Source organism: Thalassophryne amazonica, chromosome 1 (assembly GCF_902500255.1).
Source record: "Thalassophryne amazonica chromosome 1, fThaAma1.1, whole genome shotgun sequence".
NCBI classification, from domain to species: domain Eukaryota; kingdom Metazoa; phylum Chordata; class Actinopteri; order Batrachoidiformes; family Batrachoididae; genus Thalassophryne; species Thalassophryne amazonica.
The window spans coordinates 66,998,436-67,010,714 of record NC_047103.1 but is presented as its reverse complement, the minus strand read 5'-3'; positions in this window follow the sequence as shown (position 1 = coordinate 67,010,714).

The following is a 12,279-nucleotide window of genomic DNA, read 5'->3' as shown; positions in this document are numbered from 1 at the left end:
TCATCATCCCCAAACATCCTTTCAATTGTCCAAAATATCAACATAAACTTGTGCATTTATTGATGATTTAATGACAGCCATCTCCCCAGTGCCTTTACCTGACATGCAGCCCCATATCATCAATGACTGTGGAAATTTACATGTTCTCTTCAGGCAGTCATCTTTATAAATCTCATTGGAACGGCACCAAACAAAAGTTCCAGCATCATCACCTTGCCCAATGCAGATTCGAGATTCATCACTGAATATGACTTTCATCCAGTCATCCACAGTCCACGATTGCTTTTCCTTAGCCCATTGTAACCTTGTTTTTTTCTGTTTAGGTGTTAATGATGCCTTTCGTTTAGCTTTTCTGTATGTAAATCCCATTTCCTTTAGGCGGTTTCTTACAGTTCAGTCACAGCCGTTGACTCCAGTTTCCTCCCATTCGTTCCTCATTTGTTTTGTTGTACATTTTTCGATTTTTGAGACATATTGCTTTAAGTATTCTGTCTTGACGCTTTGATGTCTTCCTTGGTCTACCAGTATGTTTGCCTTTAACAACCTTCCCATGTTGTTTGTATTTGGTCATCAGTTTAGACACAGCTGACTGTGAACAACCAACATCTTTTGCAACACTGCGTGATGATTTACTCTCTTTTAAGAGTTTGATAATCCTCTCCTTTGTTTCAATTGACATCTCTTGTGTTGGAGCCATGATTCATGTCAGTCCACTTGGTGCAACAGCTCTCCAAGGTGTGTTCACTCCTTTTTAGATGCAGACTAACGAGCAGATCTGATATGATGCAGGTGTTAGTTTTGGAGATGAAAATTTACAGGGTGATTCCATAATTTTTTCCTCAGAATTGAGTGATTCCATATTTTTTTCCCTCTGCTTGGTCTAAAAAGTAACCATTACTGACTGCCACAATCTTTTTTTCTTGATTTCTTATAGTGTTTCTTAAAGCCAGAAAGTTGCCATTTGAAATGACTTTAGTTTTGTGTCATGTCTGTGATCTGCTTTTTTTCTACAAAATTAAACAACTGAATGAACATCCTCCGAGGCCGGTGATTCCATAATTTTTGCCAGGGGTTGTATATTGTTAGTGAACCTTTATGTTTAAAAGCCATTTAACATTTTCTCTACACGTCCGACACTTTGAAATGTGGCTGTGCTCTCTGTGCACGTTTGATGTCATTAATTGTTGAAGTGGATATTAAAAATGACTGTAAATTACAGCCCTGTCTTTTTTTCCAGTGTTTTTTTTCTCATCTTTCAAAATTATAAATTGGTAAAAGTATAGTAGTCTCACACAAAAAGAAAGAAAAAAAAAGGCAGTGGAAGATGTAAAGCAAGTGTTGCGTGTGGAGAAATGTGAGAGTGATCTGTGGCTCCCTTGCTCGGATAATAAATTCTATTAGAGGGTAAAGAGAAACTGTGCTGCACAATACTGGCTTTCTACAACAAATTTCTAACCTGTTATGTAGGACACCATTTGTTTGCCAGGACACACACACACACACACACACACACACACACACACACACACACACACACACACACACACACACACACACACACACACACACACACACACACACACACACACACACACACACACACACACAGAGCCTCATGCCACAAATTAATCTGCCACCCTGCTTAGACAATTGGGCCTTTTTCTGTCTGCTCAGCTCTTTGCTATATATATATAATATATATAATATATATATATTTATATATATATATTTTTTTTTTTTTTTTCCTGTACCCACAATGATAAACTTTCTCACCAGTTAATTACAAATATATGAAAGGATTAGAAGTGCCAATTATCATTATCACTCAGAATTTTATTATTAGTATTCAAAAATGTATGAAAATAGCAGCTGAAGCCTGAATTAATTGGAAATGTTTATTTAGTGTGAAAGCAGGATGTAGTGATCCTTACAGTCCAACCTCAAGGCTTTAAGAAATGTAAAGGACGTGTTTTTTCCCCTAATTTGTCCCCTGAGTTTTACTATAGTGAATATAGTAGTGTTTTTGAAAGAGACTGCATTTATGCTGGAGGACAGTCAGTCTCAAATGACCTAAAATGTGAATAATCAGAAGGAATATCCAACAATGTAGATCCAGTAAAGCATTTTGTTTTTAATGAAACCAAAACACAGAGACTGCTTGAAGTGAAGCATGAAGCATACAGAAGGTTTATACTGGGTTTGATAAAGGTGGATACTTTAAAGACGTCACCTCTGTATGTTTAGATGTTGCAGAATAAACTCAATCAATCAATCGTAAACAATATTTTATTTACCTTTTAATGGCGTCTGCAGAAGGTCGTGCATTTGAGCATACATGAGCTTTTGAAAAGAGTCGAAATTACTTTTGTGATGCGTGTGCACGCTGACGTCTGTGAGATGTTTTTGTAAATCACTCCAGAGGAGTTATCAGGTTACAAAAACAGCATTTTTAGTTTTAGAAGTGTTTATTTCTTGCTAGCTTTTACATAATTTATGAGCAACATGTTAGATTTACACAGAAATACAGTGGAATTAGCAGCTAGCGGGACAAGCCAGTGACATCACCACGCTGATGTCCGCAAGATGACTTGTAAGTCACTCCAGATGTGTTATGAGGCTACAAAAATAGAGATTTCAGTTTTACAAGTGTTTATTTGTTGCTAGCCTTTACATAATATACAGCTGTATGTAAAAGTTTGGGCACCCCTGATGATTTCCATGATTTTCCTTTATAAATCATTGGTTGTTTGGATCAGCGATTTCAGTTAAATATATCATATAGCAGACAAACACAGTGATATTTGAAAAATGAAGTTTATAGGATTTACAGAAAGTGTGCAATAATTCTTTAAACAAAATTAGGCAGTTGCAAAAAATTTTGCGATGACACTTCCAGGGCTCCATAAAAATGCCTGTTTTTACAAATAAAAAAATGGAATATTTTACAAAAGCACATTTAAACACCAACACACGACAGACATCACATTAACGTGTTGGTTTACATTGACAAAGTTTGACAAAGTTTGACAAAGTTTTATTCGGCACACAAAATATTCAAATAGAAAAAAATGAACAATTCCACAAACAAACACAGACAAAACTAGTGAGTCCGAAAGGGTGTGGGCTGAAGCAAAGCTTATTAGCGCCCACTCCTGCTAGTACAAGTCCAACAATTCTAATCAGTCATATTTACATAAATATAAATTCACTACTACATGTCTACACACAGACATACACATCAATATACTATTCACTTATAATTATATTTATATAGTACCAGATCACAAGAAAGTCGAATCAAGGCACTTTATGCCAGTAAGGACTAACCTTACCAACCCCCAGAGCAAGCACTAGGCAACTGTGGTGAGGAAAAACTCCCTATAAGGAAGAAACCTCAAGCAGACCAGGCTCTTGGGGGTAACCCTCTGCTTGGGCTGTACCATATCTACCTATATACATATGTATATACTTTACAAACATAAATACATACATACATATACACAGTCACTTATATACATATACATATACACCTACCCATATCTATATATCTACATACGCATATACATACCCACACATTCAAATATACAATAAGTCCCACTTATAAATTGAACATTCCATATAAATCAAATTATATTTGCTTCTTTATGATACTTAGACATAATGTTCTTTTTGAGTAGTTTCTTAAATCTCACTAAGGTACTACTCATTCTAACCTCTGATGAACATTTGTTCCATTTCCTCACCCCAACCACAGACACACAAAAACCCTTTACATTTGTTCTTACTGGTGGTTTCATAAAAATTGCACAACCTCTTAAACTATATCTGGATTCCCTCAATCGGAACAGACTCTGGACATGTCTCGGTAAGGCCTGGTTTTTCGCTCGAAATAAAGTTTGAATTGTAATGTAATCGACCAAATCAATGAATTTTAATAAATTTAAAGACACAAATAGAGAATGAGTTGGTTCACGATATTGTTTATTGCAGATGATTCGTATGGCTCGTTTTTGCAAAAGGAATATTGGATTGGTATTTGATTTGTAAGTGTTTCCCCATGACTCAACACAATATGTCATATATGGTACCATCAGAGAATGATATAAAGTAAGTAACCCTTCTTGCGGCAGTAGGTCTTTGGCTTTATACAAAATGGCTATAGTTTTTGACAGTTTTGATTTCACATAATTTATATGTGGTTTCCAGCTAAGTTTATTATCAATTATAACACCTAAAAATTTATTCTCTGTTACTAACTCAATTTCCTTATTGTTTATAGTTAAATTTTTACATTTGGGTGCCTGTTTATTTCCAAATATAATACATTTAGTTTTCCCAAGGTTGAGTGACAACTTATTAGCGTCAAATCAAACCTTAAATTTTTCCAGTTCTTTCTCCACTATGTCCAGAAGCTGTTCAAGATTTTCACCGGTACAGAACACAGTTGTATCATCCGCAAAAAGGACACATCTCAGTGAACTCGACACCCAACTTATATCATTTATATAGATTATAAACAACAAAGGACCCAGCACTGAGCCCTGCGGCACCCCACATGTGACATCCCTGAGTTCAGAATTTGTATTATTGAATTGAACATACTGAAATCTGCCTTGTAAATAACTAGCTATCCATTCATATGCCAGACCTCTGATTCCATATTTCTGCAGTTTACTTAATAGTATTCCATGGTTAATTGTGTCAAATGCTTTCTGTAAATCAAAAAAAAAAAACACCTATTGTGTATTGTTTATTGTCAATTGCAGTTGCTATACTTTCCACAAAGTCCATCAAAGCATGTGATGTAGTTCGAGACCTTCTGAATCCATATTGTTCTTCACAAATGATGTTATGCTTCAGTAAATAATCATTTAATCTTTTAGCAAATATTTTTTCCAAGATTTTGGAAAATTGTGGCAGGAGTGATATAGGTCTATAATTAGAAAATGTGTGTTTGTCACCAGTTTTAAACAGAGGAATTACTTTGGCTATTTTCATTTGAGAAGGAAATTTACCAGTACTTAGTTACATATTGCAAATATAATTGAACGGTTTTACTATACAATCAATAACTTTTTTTTAATAAATCCATATCCAAATTATTAAAATCAGTCGATTTCTTACTTTTTGAACCATCAACCAGATCAAGTATTTCCCTTTCATGAGTACCACCAATGAACATTGAAACAGATTTGTTAAACGTTGAATTATTTACCCAGAAGTTATTAGTTGATGAGTCAATTTTACTGGCAAGATTTTTACCCACATTAATGAAGTATTCATTAAAGTGTTCAGCAATAGACTCGTCGTTATCAATCGTGATGTAGTTGTTACTCTGAAAAAATGAAGGATAATTTCTAGTTACTCTATTCTTTTTTACTATTTCATTTAATATGTTCCATGTGTTTTTGATGTTATTTCTATTTTTGACAAGTAACTCATTATAATATGTTTTTTACTGAGTCTCATGATATTGATTAACTTATTCTTATATGTTTTATACTTACTTTCAGCTTCCTTAGTTCGTAGTTTTATGAATTGTTTATATAGTATGTTTTTCTTTTTACATGCCCTCTGAAGTCCCTTAGTTATCCATGGTTTGTTGCTATATTGATTTCTATATATTTTGTCAACAAATGGACAGTGTTTATTATACAAACTGGAAAAAATGGAAATGAAAGCATCATATGACCTGTCAACATCATCAACAAAAACATCTGACCAATTCTGACTTGATAAATCCTCCCTTAAATTATCAATTGTTTCAGGTGTTACTTTTCTACTCATGAATTTGATATTGCTTCGATACATACAACAACCCTCCAATGCAAAGACTGAGAAAACTGGCAAGTGATCACTGATATCACTGACCAGTAGTCCCCCACTAAGATTACCGTATATAACGTTAGTTAAAATATTGTCAATGAGAGTTGTTGTATCCATAGTTATTCTGCTAGGATGAATGATGGTTGGAAACAGTCCTAAACAGTACAAGGTGTTTATAAATGAGGTAATTTGTGGATGATTGTGAGGGTTTAAAAAAAATCTATATTGAAATCTCCACAGACAAATAAATGCTTATTTCTGTTGATTTTGTTGTACATTCCTAAGATAATGTCTTCAAAGGTGTCAATATTTGTCCCAGGAGCTCTGTAAATGCAACTAACAACTATGTTTTTGGAGTTTATAGATGTAATTTCTATGGTAACACATTCCGTGATGTTGTCCACTGTAAATGACATGTTGTTAATGAGTTTACAGTTATAATCTGACCTTACAAACAATGCAACGCCTCCGCCCCTTCTCGTCTGCCTATTAACCAGGAACAATTCATAACCATCAAGATATACCAGATCTTTATTATCCTCATTTAACCATGTTTCTGAAATTGCAATAACTGAAAAACGTTTTTTGGATGTTTTCAAACAATCATTAATAGTGGACAGATTACGAGAAAGACTTCTGCTGTTGAAATGTATAATTGAAAAATCTTCATCATTGATTTTATAATTTTTGAATTGTTCTACTGTAAAATATTTGCACTGTCTCACAATATTCTCACTGAAAAAGGTATCAGGATCATTTTCAGATTCGAAGGGGTGGTTAGCAGAGTTATTATAATTAAATGTATCTAGACAGAGCTCCTGGGCAGAAATAAACGGATCATTATCCTTAGTCATTATGTCTCTCTTGTCTCCGGGTGTAGATGATGTGGATGAGTGGGTTGCTCCAGTCTGCATCATGGTGCTGTGATGTGTTTGAGTCCTCATACCTATTGTTCATATTTGTCCAGCTCCTCGATGTTCCTTATTGCCATGACGTTTGCTTGTTCTGGTGATCCATTCAGTTTGATGAATATTTTACAGTTTGAAGTCCATGTGTGCTGGATTTTTCCCTGTTTCTTTAAGAAGCGTGCTTTCCTGGCGATGTCGGCATTCCGTTTGGTGAGATGTTCATTGATGAATACTTTTGTCCCTTTCAGTTTTCTTCCTTGTTTTAACAGTGCTGTTTTGTGTTTTCTGTTGATGAATCTCATGATGACGGTTCGTTTATCACCGTCATTTCTCCGGGGCAGAGGGTGGCACGCTTCAATGTTGTTTAAATCCATTTCTATACCTTTAGATAGGAGGAAATCAGCAACCTGTTTTTACATAATGAATGACTGAACCAGTCAGTGTTTAGCAGAGGCACGTTTACCCAGAATCCTTTGCGATCTGTCTCTTTGTTACAAAACGTCAGAATTAGTGCATTATTCAACATTAAATGATATATATTTTAACTTTGTACAAATGACAGAATTGACATTAATGGAGTTATTCTATCAGTATTAATGTTATTTATAACTCAACACCATAACTCAATATGACTTTATTTTTCAAGACCTCCACATGACCGGAGCTTTATTATTGATAGAGAGCTGGTTTTACGGCTGCTCTCAGGATGCCTCTGTGTTGGGAGGGCTGTAATAAACAAGAGCTTCCAGCAGGGGCCGAATGTTTAAAGAAAAAAGTGTGGTCTCATTGTTTTGCTCTCAGGGTGCCTCTGTGCTTGGAGTGCTGTAGTAAACAAGAGCTTCCAGCAGGGGTCAGACTGTTGAAAGAAAAAAGTGTGGTCTTATTGTTTGGGTCTGTTGTTATTTTTAATATTATTAGAAGCTATTAAATTTGTTTTACTAGTAGTTGTAAATGTGCCAGAGATAATTGTTGTGAAAGTGTAGTGACACGGACCCACAACAGAGGGCGCAAATGAACGGTCAATAGATGAGCCAAAAAGTAACAATTTAATGTTGTGAAGGTGCACAACGAATACACAGACAATCTCAGAATATGATAACAGTCAATCCACAAAGGTGACGTGTGGGCAGGCTCGAGGATAGAAGACGTCTGTCCTGAGAAGAGCCGGAACCACACGATTTCCGCCGCCACCGAACCTGGTGAATACTGGAGCCGCCAAGTCCCGAATTCCCAGGTGATCACCGTCCCCGACTGTCGGATCTGGTACTGCTGGCGAAGAACAAAGACAGTCAAGTGTGGGTGTGTATACACCCCGTAACAACAACGGTGGGAATGCCACCTCCACCTCTAACACACACTCGTGCAGCGTCTGTTTAACCACTTATCTGACGGACGTAGGACGAAACAGTCGCGACCCACGCCGGTCCTCTGGTTGACAGCTGCAAAACAATAGCTCTTAGAATCAATTACTACAGGCAGAGAAAGTTACCTCCATTGAAGTACGATATCTCAGCAACGAGGTGGAGATGACGTCTGGTCTTTATGGAGTGAGATGATGTAGAGTAGATGGGTGACAGCTGTCAAGAGATAATGAGTGACAGCTGTCACCCCCGGCTGTGTCCGTGGTGGCAGCGCCCTCTCGTGCCTGAAGCCCGCACTTCAGGCAGGGCGCCCACTGGTGGTGGGCCAGCAGTACCTCCTCTTCTGGCGGCCCACACAACAGGACCCCCCCCCTCAACGGGTGCCTCCTGGTGCCTGACCAGGCTTGTTCGGGTGACGGTGGTAGAAGTCGGCCAGGAGGGCCGGATCCAGGATGAAGCTCCTCTTCACCCAGGAGCGTTCTTCGGGTCCATACCCCTCCCAGTCCACCAAGTACTGGAACCCCCGGCCCATCCGACGGACGTCCAGGAGCCGGCGCACCGTGCAAGCCGGCTCCCCGTCGATGATCCGAGTAGGAGGCGGCGCCGGTCCGGGAGCACAGAGGGGTGAGGTGTGGTGAGGTTTGATCCTTGAAATGTGAAAAACCGGGTGGATCCGCAGTGAAGCCGGGAGTTGGAGCTTCACTGCGGCAGAGGACTTCACTGAGGACTTTGAGGATCTTGTATGGTCCGATATATCTGTCCTTACGTTTCGGAGAGTCCACCTGGAGGGGGATGTCCTTCATGGATAGCCACACCTCCTGCCCGGGCTGGTAAGCAGGGGCCGGGGATCGCCGGCGGTCTGCATGGGTCTTCTCCCTCGTCCGGGCCTTCAATAAGGCAGTACGGGCGGAGCGCCACACCCGACGGCACTTCCGCAGGTGGGCCTGGACCGAGGGCACACCGACCTCTCCCTCCACCACGGGAAACAACGGGGGCTGATACCCCAAACACACCTCAAATGGGGAGAGGCCGGTGGCAGAGGACACCTGGCTGTTATGCGCATACTCGATCCAGGCCAGATGTTTACTCCAGGCCGTCGGGTGTGCGGACGTCACACAGCGCAGAGCTTGCTCCAATTCCTGATTGGCCCGTTCTGCCTGTCCGTTGGTCTGCGGGTGATACCTGGACGAGAGGCTCACAGTAGCCCCCAGTTCCCGGCAGAAGCTCCTCCAGATGTGTGAGGAGAACTGGGGACCACGACCAGAGACGATGTCGGTGGGTATCCCATGCAGACGGACGACGTGGTGGACCAGGAGGTCTGCTGTCTCCTGGGCTGTTGGGAGCTTCGGGAGGGCCACGAAGTGGGCCGCCTTGGAGAATCGGTCCACTATTGTGAAGATGGTGGTGTTGCCCTGGGACGGCGGGAGGCCCGTGACGAAATCCAGGCCGATGTGGGACCAGGGGCGATGAGGCACAGGTAGCGGCTGGAGAAGTCCTTGGGACCTTTTATGGTCTGCCTTGCCCCTGGCACAGGTGGTGCAGACCTGGATGTACTCCCGGACGTCGGCCTCCATAGACGCCCACCAGAAGCGCTGCCGGACAACTGCCACAGTCCTTCGCACCCCTGGATGACAGGAGAGCTTGGAACCATGACAGAAGTCCAAGACTGCAGCTCTGGCCTCTGGTGGGACGTACAAACGGTTCTTCGGACCAGTTCCGGGGTCCGGGCTCTGTGCCAGGGCCTCCCGGACGATCTTCTCCACGTCCCAGGTGAGGGTGGCCACGATAGTGGACTCAGGCAGGATGGGCTCCGGTGGATCCGACAGTGCAGTTTTGACCTCCTCTTCGTGTACCCGGGACAAGGCATCTGACCTCTGGTTCTTGGTCCCGGGGCGATAGGTGATCCGGAAGTCAAAACGCCCGAAGAACAGTGACCAGCGGGCTTGCCTGGGGTTCAGCCGCTTGGCGGTCCTGATATACTCCAGTTTCCGATGGTCAGTGAAAACCGTGAAGGGCACAGACGCTCCCTCCAACAGGTGTCTCCACTCCTCAAGAGCCTCTTTCACCGCAAGGAGTTCTCGATTGCCGACGTCATAGTTCCGTTCAGCCGGGGTCAACCTGCGTGAAAAGTAGGCACACGGGTGAAGAACCGTATCAGTCTCTCCACTCTGGGATAGCACGGCTCCTATCCCTGAGTCAGAGGCGTCCACTTCAACCACGAACTGGCGGCTAGGGTCGGGCTGCACCAAAACTGGCGCAGTAGAGAACCTTCGTTTCAACTCCTTGAACACGGCTTCGCACCGATCCGACCAGGTGAAGGAGACTTTTGGAGAGGTCAGGGCTGTCAGGGGGCTAACTACCTGACTGTAGCCCTTAATGAACCTCCTATAGAAATTAGCAAAGCCGAGGAACTGTTGCAGCTTCCTACGGCTTGTTGGTTGGGGCAAATCTCTCACCGCCGCAACCTTGGCCGGATCAGGGGCGACGGAGTTACAGGAGATGATAAACCCCAGGAAGGACAAAGACGTGCGGTGAAACTCGCACTTCTCGCCCTTCACAAACAGTCGGTTCTCTAACAATCGCTGCAGGACCTGACGTACATGCTGGACATGGGTCTCAGGATCCGGAGAAAAGATGAGAATATCGTCCAGATATACGAAGACGAATCGGTGCAGGAAGTCCCGCAAGACGTCGTTAACCAAGGCTTGGAACGTCGCGGGGGCGTTGGTGAGGCCGAACGGCATGACCAGGTACTCAAAGTGACCTAACGGGGTGTTAAATGCCGTCTTCCATTCGTCTCCCTTCCGGATCCGAACCAGGTGATACGCATTTCTAAGATCCAGCTTAGTAAAGATTTTGGCTCCATGCAGGGGGGTGAACACAGAATCCAACAATGGCAACGGGTATCGGTTGCGAACCGTAATCTCATACAGCCCCCTGTAATCAATGCATGGACGGAGTCCGCCATCTTTCTTGCCCACAAAAAAGAAACCTGCCCCCATTGGGGAGGTGGAGTTCCGGATCAGCCCAGCAGCTAATGAGTCCTGGATGTAGGTCTCCATTGATTCGCGCTCAGGTCGTGAGAGGTTGTACAGCCTGCTGGACGGGAACTCAGCGCCTGGAACCAAATCAATGGCACAATCGTACGGACGGTGCGGGGGAAGGGTGAGTGCCAGATCCTTGCTGAAGACGTCAGCAAGATCGTGGTACTCAACCGGCACTGCCGTCAGATTGGGAGGGTCTTTGACCTCCTCCTTAGCCTGTAAACCGGGAGGAACCGAGGATCCTAAACACACCCGATGGCAGGTTTCGCTCCACTGAATCACCACCCCAGACGGCCAATCAATCCGGGGATTGTGCTTCAACATCCATGGGAAGCCCAAAATCACGCGGGAGGTAGAAGGAGTTACAAAAAACTCAATCTCCTCCCGATGGTTTCCAGACACCACCAGAGTTACTGGTTGTGTCTTGTGTGTGATTAAAGGGAGGAGGGTGCCATCTAGTGCCCGCACCTGCAATGGCGAAGGAAGCGCCACCAGAGGGAGCCCTACCTCCCTTGCCCATCTGCTGTCTAGCAAATTCCCTTCTGACCCCGTGTCCACCAGTGCTGGGGCTTGAAGGGTTAAATCCCCGCTCAGGATTGTAACTGCGAGTCGTGTGGCAATCTGTGTGTGTCCCACGTGAATGTTTTGACCCCCCCTTAGCCCAGTCTCTGAGGGCGGTTGTTTTTGTGGCCGTTTGGGGCAGTTTTTCTGTATGTGCTCCTTTGAGCTGCAGAGAAAACACTCCCCGCGGACCAGCCTCCTCATTTTGGCCCTGTGTGTTTCCCTAACAACGTCAGCAGGGGGAGCTGTTGCCCCACGGAGCGCTGTGGCTGTGGAGCGTGGGGAGGGCGGCCCCTTTTCGAACCCGGAAGGGAGAGGGACGGCGCGTATCCGGCCACGTCCTTCACCTCGCTCCCGACGGCGTTCCTCCAACCGATTGTCTAACCGTATAACGAGATCGATAAGCCCATCTAAATCCTGCAGTTCCTCCTTAGCTACCAGATGCTCCTTCAGGACCGATGACAGTCCGTTTATGAAGGCGGCGCGGAGCGCAACGTTATTCCAGCCGGACCTCGCAGCCGCGATGCGGAAGTCGACTGCATATTCGGCTGCGCACCGGCGCCCCTGTCGCATTGACAG